The sequence below is a fragment of the Typopeltis vanoorti genome, chromosome 6 (assembly GCF_054136105.1).
Source record: "Typopeltis vanoorti isolate ZY-2024b chromosome 6, IOZ_Tvanoo_1.0, whole genome shotgun sequence".
In the NCBI taxonomy this organism is placed as follows: Eukaryota; Metazoa; Arthropoda; class Arachnida; order Uropygi; family Thelyphonidae; genus Typopeltis; species Typopeltis vanoorti.
In genome coordinates this window covers 125491106-125504041 of record NC_143554.1, presented here as the reverse complement: position 1 = coordinate 125504041, position 12936 = coordinate 125491106, and the positions used below count along the sequence as shown (strand labels likewise).

General features: G+C 35.6%; 1 protein-coding gene across 4 annotated transcripts in view; it reads right to left on the bottom strand.

The window, feature by feature from the left end:
* The window catches only part of LOC150105909 (uncharacterized), a 327762-nt gene that overhangs the window by 84558 nt on the left and 230268 nt on the right, over window positions 1–12936 (bottom strand). The gene's annotated exons all lie outside the window — the stretch shown is intronic.

Sequence of the window (12936 nt, the reverse complement as noted above, 5' to 3'; positions counted from 1 at the left end):
TTTCGGCTTAACAGCCTTCATCAGGTGAGATTATAAAAGAAAGAAAAAAGAAAAAACACTAAAACACTGAAGCTTAAATAAACTATGAACATCATAGAGAGAGTTTCTATACATAATTAACAATAACTTGAGCTACAACCTCCCAGATTGTCATTCAGCTGTAATCATGTACTGGCATTCACGAGATGCTACTAGCACGCACTTTCCCAACAATACAACTAATGAAAGAACAGCTTTCAATACAACTGCAACGATTTAGTGTCAATTATGTATAGAGACTCTCTATGATGTTCATAGTTTATTTAAGCTTCAGTGTTTTAGTGTTTTTTCTTTTTTTCTTTCTTTTATAATCTCACCTGATGAAGGCTGTTAAGCCGAAACTAGTCGTGTTTTTATATTAAAACCTTTTTACTTAAATCTCTGTTCTAGTCATACAATTCTTTATAAAAATATATATATATATATATATATATTAAAGAAACAAATTTTGCATTTATCTCTAGAATATCTTCTTTAAATTGCAGCTTGATCAATTCTAATATACTGTTGTGAAGCAACTTAAGAAACAGACATTGCAAGCCAAAATTTACTAAAGGAATAATGAAAATACTGATAAGAATTCACCCCTTCCAAATTTTAAATGAAAGGTTTCATTTTTTAAATAAATAAAAAGGGAATTACAACAGTACAGATAAACTGGACTCAAAAATAGCAAACAGTAAAAATAAAATAAATATCATCATCATTATCAGCCATTGTCGATCCACTGCTGGATGAAGGCCTTTCCAAGATTACTCCAAAACTATCTGTCCATGGCTCTCCTTTTCCATGTCACTCCTGCAAATGATATCATTTGCAGGAGTGATTGATGATATCATCAATCCACCGTAATTTAGGTCGGCGTCATGGTAGTTTTTCCTCTCATGGAATCCAATCCAGTACTTCTTTCATCCATCATTGATCTTCTCTTCAAGCAATATGCCCAGCCCATTGCCACTTCAGATGTTTCACTCTTCTATGATGTCAGAGACTTTGGTTTGGTTTCTTATCCACATATTCCTTTTGTGATCTAGTCTTGTGATACCAAGCATACGTCTTTCCATGCTAAATTGTGTTGTTCTTAATTTTTAAATTTCTTTTGCATTTAGTGCCCATGTTTCACAGCCATATGTCAATATAGGAAGAATACACTGTTTAAAAACTTTTCTTTTCAGGCATAATGGCAGTTGGCTTTCGAATACTGAATGTAATTTTCCAAATGTTTTCCACTAAAGCATTGCGCATCTTTTAATTTTGTCCATGATATTTTGTTCCATTAATATCTGTTGTCCTAAGTATGTGTAGTGATCTAACTGTTTAATTATGATTGTGCTAAAGTCGCTGAAGAACGTGGTGGTGGATTTGAGCTGAGATAAAAAAAAAAGTGTTTTTAAAGGTGTATAGTGTGACTTCTGTCACGAATTGTGCTACATTTCCCTCAGTAATACAAGTGCATACAATGGAAACCTGTCGGACTTCATCCATGCTATACCAAGTGCAGTTGACTGGATAATCTACTAGACATACAGCTGTAGCCTATTCTTGAATGTATCTTTTTTTTTTTTAATGTATTATATCTTATTATTATACATATGTCTATTATTCTGTTCATATATATTAAAGATTAATGTGATGTAACTTTTCATGTGTGAGTCTTATGCTAAATAAATGTTAGCAGCAATAGTAAGCTGCATTCCAAGAGTGAAGATGAGAACACAATCTGGTGTAAAGTGGATGACAAACATTATCAAACAGGAACTGCAGGTGAAAAAGAGATTATGGAAGAGATATAAGGAGAGGGGTGGAGAGCAGATGCATGAAGAATATAAGACTCACTCCAGGAGAGTGACTAGTATGGTGAGAAAGGCAAAACTGGAATATGAGAAGAGATTGACATTAAGATCCAAAAAAATCCTAAGGCATTTTTTAGCTATGTGGCCAGGAGGAGGAGAAATGATTATGGAAGAATGACACTGTGGGATAAAAATGGGAATAGAGTGACTGATGCAGAGGACGACATAGTGGAGTTGTTCAATGAACACTTTATTGGAGTATTTCATCCTGGAGAAATAGGTTTTAATACTACAGGGATAGGGCAGGTTCGAGGTTTAGAGGTGCAAGAGGAGAGTGTGTGTTCCAAATACTGAGTTTGGAACACACTCCGGATGTCAGTAAAGCTGTGGGACTGGATGGTATTTCACCATGGGTTTTGAGAGAATGTGCTAAAGAACTGACAGCTTCGTTGACCTGGCTTTTCAATTAAAGTCTGGGAAGGAATGTAAGATAGTGCCATTGCATAAGGGTGGTAGATGACTGGAAGTGTCTAATTATAAGCCACTTTGTGTGTCATCAGTAGTTGTTAAAGTCTTGGAGAAATTAGTGAGGGACTATATACAGCATTGGGCAGATGAGGGTAATGTTATCTGTAAGAATCAACATGGATTTGTTAAGGAGCACTCTTGATTTAGTAATATGATTGCCTTTTATAATAAAGTGACAAGAGTAGTTGATGAGGGAAAGGTATGCTGCCATTTTTTTGGATTTTGCAAAGTTGATACTTAAGTTGCAGCATATGAGTTTAGATGTCGGGTTAGTCAACTGGGTTCAGGATTGGCTGTCTGATAGGTATCCGAGAGTTGTATGGTGGGGCAATATCAAGGAAGCAGAAGGTTACAAGTCTGATTCCACAGGGCTCAATACTGGGACCTGTATTGTTTAACCTTTATATCAATGACATTGTCAATGAATTACAAGGGGGTATTCAGTTGTTTGTAGGAAGGGTATTAGTAACAGTGAGGGTGTGGCAGCTCTGCAAGAGGATTTGAATAAACTAGACAGATGGGCAAATGAATGGGGTTATCGGTTTAATGCAACAAAATGTCAAGTCTTTTGGGATACATCGATGGGAGGCTGCATACTCAATTGGAGGAGCTGTACTGGAGGAAGTATGGGAGACAAAAGATCTGGGGGTGATGATTGATAGAAACCTGAAATTTAGGGGACACATTGCAAAGGTGGTGAAGGTAACCCAGAGGATTGCTGCAATACTGAGAAGGACACTGATCTGCAGAGATAAAAGAGTTATCATTCTATTGAATAAGACCCTGATCAGACCAACACTTAGACCTGTTGTTCTCAAATTTGGTCCCCAGGATTTGAAGGAAAGGATACAGAGGCAGATAACAAAGATGGTTTCAGGATTGTACAATGTTAGTTATGAGAATTGGCTGAAGATGTGGACTGCAGAGTTTGGTGAATAGAAGGAGAGGTGATATGATCAATATTTTTAAACTGTTGAGAGGCAGTTACAGGATTGACACCGGGGAGTTCTTTCACTTGGTGGAACAGCAGGAAGGAGCGATGAAAGTTATGAAAGGAATGTGAGCAGGAGGGTGAGGAGTGGTTTCTATGCATGGAGAGCAGTTAAACCGTGGAATGCATTGTCTGATAGTGTGAGAGTAAGAACAGTCGATGAGTTCAAGGAGTGGTATGATAGATTTTTTGTTTCCTAGGAAGGTCCTCCCACGATGAGTCTTGACTCCATGGAGGCCTGAATAATAATAATAATATTATTATTATTTCTGGTTTGACATAGATATTGAATATAACTTGGATCTTCTTTAGGTTTATCTTTAGGCCAGCTGTTTTGCTAGTAATTTGGAGTTCATGGATACAAGTCTAATTCATGCGCAGTTGAAGTAAAGATAACTATGTCATTTGCAAAGCGTAAATGGCTTAAATATCTTCCATTTATCTTCAGACCTTTCCCTTCCCAATCAAGTAGCTTGAATATTTTTTCTAGGCATGTTGTGAATAATTTTGGAGATATTGTGTCACCTTGTCTTATACTGCTCTGTATTTCCACAGTAGAGATGTTTCTATTGAAATGAATTACTGGTGTGGCAATGGTATTAAACAAGTTTTTATTGAATCAAAGGCGTTCTCATAATCAATAAAACCAAGACTGATAGTAATTGATATTCATTACACCATTCGATAATCTGCTGTACAACTTGAATACGGTTCATTTTGCTAAAGCCACTTTGAAAGCTTGCATGTTCTTTTGGTTGTGCTAGGTCTAATCATACAAAGCCTATGAGTTAAGACTTCTGTAAACCACTGATAGTAAACTGATGGGTCAGTAGTTTGTCTTCTACCCTCACTTTTTTTATGTATCAGAATTAGGGTAGCCTTCTTCCATGTTCTTGGTATATCATTTTTCTTCAGGCATAAAGTAAATTGTTTTACTAAGAGTTGTAGATCATTTCTCCACCTGCTTTTAGAAGTTCAGCTATAACTCCATTCTCACCTGCAGCTTTTCCATTTTGCAAGCTTTGGATATTCCACATAACTTCTTCTGGTAGAATCTGCGGTACTTCAGTTATTTTGTAGTTGTATTTTTCTTCATTTACTTCATCATGCTGATATAATACTGATGAGTAAAATTCTGCAATTCTTTTTGCATCTATCTTATGGTCACATCTTGCAGTTTGACTGCAACCATCTGTTTATTGCTGTTGGCTTTTTTTGAGACTAAGGTTATTTTCAATTGTTTGTTGTATGAATTTACAATTGAATTTTCTTATTTCTTCTGTGATATGTTTTCTGATCATTTTTGCACAATTCAGTGTATTCAATTTTATTCTGTAGGTTATTTGATTGTTTCATTTCTCTTCGTTTATTCAGAGATTTTGTCTTGTTTCTGTTCTGTGGTACCAGCTATTTCGAGTGAGCATTGTAAAAGGTTTTGGGTAATAATGTCATTACTTTCTTTAAAATAAAAATAAACACTTTAAAATAAATAAATAATATGAATATATATATATATATTCATGGAGTTTTGAAAGCTGGTATAGTTTCTCATTAGTTGTACATTATTCCATTGTAACATGGATGTACCTATGTGCTACATAGAAGTTGTTACAGGCCTGAAATATTATTTTTAGAGAGTCAGCAATGGCTATGAAACAACGAATTCTGGCAATGATGCAGAGGACACTGACTTGTAGAAGTAAGAAGATTCTTGTTCCATTGTATAAGGCCTTGATTAGGCCACATAAACTGTGCACAGATTTGTTCACCTGGTTTTCAAAAGGACAAAGAGATATTGGAAAGAGTCCAGAGGCGATTGACTAAGGTAGTTTCTGATCTTTGGAATGTTGAATATGAAGAAAAGTTGAAAAGTGAACTGTTTCACTTACTCATTAGAAATTAGTTCGCTTACTCATAAAAAATGAGTAAGTTTTATGAGTTCACTTCCTTATAAGAAATGAGTAAGTGAAAGAGTTCGCTTACTGTGAGTCTTGCATTGGGTCAAGTTCCAAAGGAGTGGAAGGAAAGCAAAATTGTGCTGCTTCATAAGGGAGGAGATGGACAGAATGGATTTGCTAAATGGAAGTCATGTTTTAGTAATCTACTTACTTCATTGAGATGGATACACAATAGTATACTTAGAGTTTGCAAAAACTTTTGATAGATTATGGCAGGATAAGTTGATAGTCAAACTAGACTGGATGGGATTGAATATTAGACTAGTGCATTGGTTTGGAGATTGGCTATCTGATAGGTATCAGCAAGTTGTGTAAGGGGGGGGGGCAATATACCAGAAGAAAGTCACTAGTGCCTCAGTGGTTTGTTTTAGGACCATTGCTGTTTAATCTGTATGTTAATGATATTGGGAAAGATTTGAATGGGATATTCAGTTGTTTGTAGTTGTTTCTGCAAAGTTAGGATGAACTATAAGGAGTACAGCAGATGTAGTGGCCTTACAAGAAGACTTGAATAGATTGAGTGAATGAGCATGAGAGTGGAGATACCAGTTCAATGTTGCAAAATGTAAGGTTTTAAAATTTGGGAAACAAAAATGAGATGTAGAATTTACACTTGGTGGGGATATATTATTGAAGATGGTGGAAATAAGAGATCTTTGGATGATGGTGGATAAGAATCTAAAATTTAGAGGACACTGACTTGTACAAGTAAGGAGATTCTTGTTCCATTGTATAAGGCCTTGATTATGTCATCACATACAGATTATTGCACACAGATTTGGTCTGTTTTCAAAAGAATGAAGAGATGTTGAAGAGGGTCCAGAAGTGATTGACTAAGGTAGTTTCTAATCTCTGGAAATGTTGATTATAAGGAAAGATTGAGAAGATGCAATTTACACTCTAGTTGATAGGAGGAAGAGGGATGATATGATATAGATGTACAAATTGGTAAGGGGTTGTTATAGGATCAATGCCGAAAAAAAATATTTTTCAGGAAATGGTGGGAGATCGAGGTACAACAGGAGGTCATCCCTGGAAGTTGTATAAGGTGGGGTGTGAACAAAGGAGTGAGAAGCATGTTTTTTGCATGCAGAGTTGCAAATGATTGGAATGCCTTGCCTGAGAGTATAATTATGCAGAGAATTTGAATGTTTTTAAGGCAAGGTATGATGTGCTGTGTGTGACAAAGGACCTCCTAGATGAGTCTGACTGAAGGGGGGGGGTCTTAGGATAATAATAATAACTGAAACATGTTTATTTTGAAGATGCTGGTTTGAAATCCAAAATATAAACCAGTTAATACACATCTTTTTTATAATTTAGTTTGGTGCTGTAATACTGTTAAAATAAGTTATGAATAACATTCAACACCTAAGCTTGTGAATAAGATTTATTATTATTATTTGTTATCAAGAGCTTTGCTCTTGGCATATTGTATCCCCTTTCAAGATCTACAAAACAAATGGATAGTTGTTTACATTCTGATGATGTTGTTAATATTTGTCCTAGAGTAAAAATCTAGTATGCTAACAACTCATATTTGACATGAATCCAGCTTATTCTTTCTAAAATTTCTCTTCTGCAATTTTTCTTAGCCTCCACTCTTCAGCCAACAGGCTGCGGGTCCGAGTCCTGCTGCAGGCATGGGTTTGTGACTGTCATTAGGTAAGAGATAAATTGCATCGCCTGGTGTGAGACAACTGCCCTGTTTATTTGAGACCTGAAGTAGCTTGAAAAAGTTCAATGTTTATGTAACAATAAAAATGAAAAAAATTCTTACAAAAAATTTGTAAACCTATAATACGAATGTGCTATAGGCTTACAAAATTCAGTTTTATTTCAATCACATGGAATATGACTTATATGCTAGGGATTTGGAATTATGTTGTATCATTCACACTTAAACTTTTATATCTTCACATTTTGAGCATTTATCAAAGAAAATTATCTACTCTATCTGCCTTTCCACATTTCTTACAGATTTTTCTACATACACTATTGTAATGTACTCGTGACCTACATTCCTCTTAGGTATTTTCTGCTGCTGTTCTGTCATCATCATTAAATTCATAACAGGAATTTCATCATGATACTATGCTACAACAACATTGTGAATTTACATTATTAACTTTTTAATGAGAATTCTTTCTCCAAATTGGTCACTTTTCTGTCAGAATTCTGATACCATATCTTATATTTCATTCTTCTAAGGCACTTCTAACACTGCATCGATACACCTAGATCTTGATCTTATTTAGATTTTTCTTACCATCCTGGCAACAAACACCAGCTCTAATAATCTTTCCTCACAAAATCTATTTAAATAATCATACCAACTGGGATCAGACCTGGGATCAAGTTCTTTCCTAATATAATTATGAATATTCTTACCAAATATAACACTGATGTCATCTTAATGGCAGAATCATCATATTAAACATCAATGGGAGAGTATGTCAATTTATTTAACAATATTAATTCATAATACATTAATAAAAAAAATAATTAATAGTGGTGCAAAGTCCAACTCTACCTGCCCATGGTTCACTCTGGGGTGTTGGAAATCCTAACCATTATCAGACCTGGACCCAACACTAACAGAGCTCTGGCGAACACTTCAGAACCCTAGTCAGGAGAAGTGTATATGTGACTACAGCAAAGATGCCACTACTGCAACAACAGAAACAGCCCCGAGTCCTGCACAGCCCACAATCACCTTTCTACAGAAGGTAAGGCACCGAGTGAGGCCAGGGGTGCTAAGAATCTCACAGATGAAAACAGGCAGCCTCTTAAATCTATGAAAATGGCAATCGGTACCCTCAATATTCGAACTTGATAAGAGACTATAGAATAGATCTATTAATCAAAGAACTAACCAATATCAACTTAGATATCCTGCTAGTGAATGAAACAAAAAGATTACCACATACACCTCTATTATCCGACCCATAATGGAATATGCTTTGCCTATCTGGATACAAACATCACAAACCAGTTTAGACAAGCTTATAAAAATTCAGAAAAATGCAGCTAGAATCATATGTGGATTAATGAATATGACTCCTGGAAAAATAGCAGAATTCGAATCCAACCCTGTTCCTTTAAAAATTAGGTGGCAAGAAAATCTTACTAAATTTGTAGAAAAACTAAATCTTACTAAATTTGCACATCATAGAACAAGTGAACTATTTAAAACTTGGCAACCAACAAACAGAATAAGAAAAAATAAACAATGCATGAAATCATGGAAAATAAAATTCCCTTGGATTGTCCAAATAAAATAACCAACTACCCAGCATTTCCTCCAAATCAAGACAGGAAAAATATTGTTATCAATTTTGAAATAGAGAAACATGAGAAAAAAAAGCCTAAAAAACCCTGATATCTTGAGATCATTAGCTTTTTCAAAAATAATGGAATATGGACCTGACTCAATAAAGATCTACATATTTGGCTCCAAAATTCCAAATGTCAATTCTGGAAGTGGCATACTCATCTATGGCTCTCAAAACATAGAGCTGAAAACAACTAACAGTATTGGATGCAACTCATACCATGCAGATTAATAGCCATTGTCACAGCACTGCAATATTTGGATAAACAAAATCCAAAGGAATTTATATTTTTCACAGATACCTTAGCAGCCTTTCAAGCTATTAAGAACTGCTACACTAGCCATCAAGAAATAATTAGAAACATAGTAAAAAACATAAACAAACTACATAAGGATTCCAAAATAATTTTCCAATGGATTCCATCCCATGTGGGATTAAAGGGAAATGAAACTGCAGATGAAGTAGCAAAAAGGCTGCAAAATCAAGTGATACCACAGATTTCGATCTTTTTAAAATCACTCAAAAAGAAAACGAAAGGAACGATTCTCTAGGACATGACTCACCACTTGTATTCAACAGAAAAACCAGGAGCTACCATCAACTCCAAGTTTAATCGCTGTGGCACCACCACCATGATCTCTCACCTCAAGACCGGCCACACAAGACCAAATCAAGTTTAGCAAGGGCATAAAAGTCTTCCCCATCTGCAAAATCTGTAACATCGAAGTAGCATCGCCAATGCATTTACTACTAAATTGTATGCATATTTCCAAATGTGAACTTTATAACAAACCCAGAAAAGGTGCTATATAAAATACATGAATTTGATCCCTATGATAATACATGACAAAATTTCATGCCGGCTGGGTCGTCGCCCGGTTAAACAAGGCCCCCGTTGTTTTCACCAGGGAACCAGGATGAACAGCGAAAAGTCAGCTACTGGAACAAATCTGAAAACACACCCCAACTCAACATCACCAGAGTTAAAGATCGGTGCTATCAACATAAGAAGCCTGAATGGCAAAGAAATGGAGCTAGCTGAGGAATTAGATAAGTACCAGATCGACATAATAGGGGTGACTGAAACAAAAAAGAAAAAAACTGGTGAGATCTTTCTGAGCAATAAATACAAAATGTTATATTCAGGCAAATATCAGAATGGGGAACTAGACAATGAGACTTATTTGTGCCTATGGTCCCACAAAAGGTTCTACTAAGGTAGAAGTGGAGGAATTTTTTGAGGCTTCAGAAAAAGCAACTGGCACAATGAAAAAGTTGGTCCTTGTTGGGGATCTAAATAGCAGAGTAGGAAATTATTGTGAGACATACAGAAATATTTTGGGAAAATTTGAAGAAAAGAGCAAAGCTAATTATAATGGCAAATATCTGTTGGATTTCTGCTCAGGACATGGACTGGTTATTACTAACACCATGTTCCAACATAAAAATGTGCACAAATTCACATGGAGAAAAGACGCAAGGAATAAAAAAAAGTCTCATTGACTATGTTATTGTTGATAGTGATGTTTTCTCCCTGGTGCAGGACGCTAGAGTGTACAGAGGATTTGAAATTGGAAGTGATCACTATTTAGTCTTGAGCAGGATAAAATTGAATTTCATATTGAAAAGAATAACATGTAAGAAAGTTTTAAAGCGAATAAAAGTTGAGCAGCTCTCAGATGTGAACTGTAGACTAAAATACACAAAGATTATTGAAGAAAAACTGAAAGAGTTTGAGAACAGGAATCAAACCTTGGGGATTCAGTGGCAAGCCTTGAAGAAAGCCCTGATTGATTCAGCTAGAGAGGCATGTGGTGAAGTTGTCTGCAAGGATAGAAAAATTAGTACTCCATGGTGGACACAGGAAGTTAAAGAGGCAGTGAAGGAAAAGAAGAAAGCATATCAAAAGTTCCTGGCAAATAAGTCAGCTTGTGCTTTAGAGAATACAGAGACAAATATAAGAAAGCTAAACACTGTGTAAAACTAGCTAAACAAAAGTCATGGGAGGACTTTGGCAAGAATATAGAAAATAAATATCAAGAAGGTGGCAAAATATTCTGGAGGGTGTTGAAGAAGCTTAGGAATGGAGGAAAGGAGTTAGAGATGATAAAGTTGACATGAAAAAAAAGAAAAAGATATCCTTGAAGTATGGAATAATTACTTTGAAAAACTGCTAAATGAAACAAACAGTGATGACAGCACAGTGGTAAAAAACACTGACCAGGCATGCAGTCAGGAATACATATCCATACTTGAAGTAGAAAAACCAATCAAAGGCTTGAAATGTAGAAAGGCAGTAGGAGTAGATTATATTCGACCAGAAATGCTGAAGTATGGTGGTATAAAAGTCTTACAGTGGCTGCACTGCATAGTTCAGAAGGCCTGGACAGAGGGACGAATTCCTGATGATTGGAGTAGAGCTCTCATAGTACCCATATATAAAAAGGGAAATAAAACTGAATGTAAGAATTACAGAGGTATTTCCCTACTGAGTGTTCCTGGCAAGATCTATGCAAGTATATTTGAGAAATGGTTGAGAAGAATTGTGGAAGAAAAGCTTGGTGAAGAACAAGCTGGATTCAGACCAAATAGAGGCTGTCAGGATCAGATCTTAACTTTACGACAAATAGTCAAGAAAGCATGGGAATATAACAAAGACCTGTATTTAAGTTTTGTCGATTTGGAAAAGGCATATGACAAGGTGCCAAGAGAGAAGTTAATCAATATGCTACAGTTATATACTGTCAATGGGGCATTATATCAAGTAATACTTAGTCTTTATTTGAGTTGTAAGAGTTAGAATTGAAGGAAGTACAGGAAGATGGTTTAATGTTAAATCTGGTGTGAGACAAGGATGTACATTATCCCCTCTGTTATTCATTATCTATATGGATCACATTACGAAGGAAAGTGGTATTAAACATGATATCAAAATTGGAGATGTTAATGTCAGCTCTTTGCTCTATGCGGACGATGTTATACTTCTTAATAAATCTTCTACAAGTCTGCAAGATTCTCTGACTAAATTGAATAACTGTTGTAATAGATATGGTATGAAGGTCAGCAATAAAAAGATAAAGACAATGAAAATAGACAGAATCATTGAAAATGTCAACTATGTTGTAAATGGAGAACCTGTGGAACAAGTAAAACATTTCAGCTACTTAGGCACGATTTTTAGTGAAGATGGTAAATTAAATATAGAAATAGACAACAGAATCAGCAAAACTGGTATCGTGGGAAGTCAATTGAATAAATTCATATGGAATAAGAGAGAAATTAGTCGGAACACTAAATTAGCTGTATTCAAAACAGTGTTCAAACCAGTTTTAACTTATGGATCTGAGAGCTGGGTCAGAAGTAAAACACTTGACCAAAGACTAGAGACCGCAGATATGAGAGTCCTGAGAAAGATTATAGGCATGAACAGATGGCATCAATGGCAATATCATATTAAAAACAAGGATATTAGGAAAGAACTTGACATTGTCAGCATCCAGGAATGCGTTAGCAGAGCTAATCTCAGGTGGTGTGGTCACTTAAACAGAATGGGCAAAGAAAAATTAGCAAAACAAGTGTTCTCTGCCAGCAAGGCGACCCAGATCTGATATTGTTGGTGTCTTGACAAGTAACAGACCGATTTGGAGGAATGTAGATAGGAAGTTCAACATAGGAAGTTAGTAATGATGTAATTTTTTTCATGTAGTTCCATCATATCCTGTACACCCCCTTGAGGGTACATGGCAGGAATTTGATAATGATGATGATGATATATATATATATATATATATATATATATAAAGGGTATAACATGAAGGAGAGAGGCTCAAGATTGAGATTGTTAGAGGCATCTGTGAGCTGCACTCATTGAGAAATCCTGAGTGAAACACAGAACACGGGTCAATCAAGGTATCAATTAATAATATTTAACTTATTTGCTGATATTTTGCTGGGATTATATCCACAATCTTCAGAGCACAAAAATAGTCTGTCACAGTGCACTAACAGCAACAATTTGATATAACAGTGAGACTAGTTTCAAAAAAAATTGTAATGGACAACAAAAGGAACTGGAGTCCTAATTGGTACCATCTGTTGTTGAATAAACAGAAAAAAAATCACATACCAATTTGATCTTAAATTATTATTATTATTATTATTCAAGCCTCCATAGAGTCAAAAGACTCATCGTGGGAGGTCCTTTCTAAGAAACATAAGTCTATCAAGACTCATCGAGGGAGGTCCCTCCTAGAGAACACAAAGTCTATCATACCACTCCTTAAACGCATTGA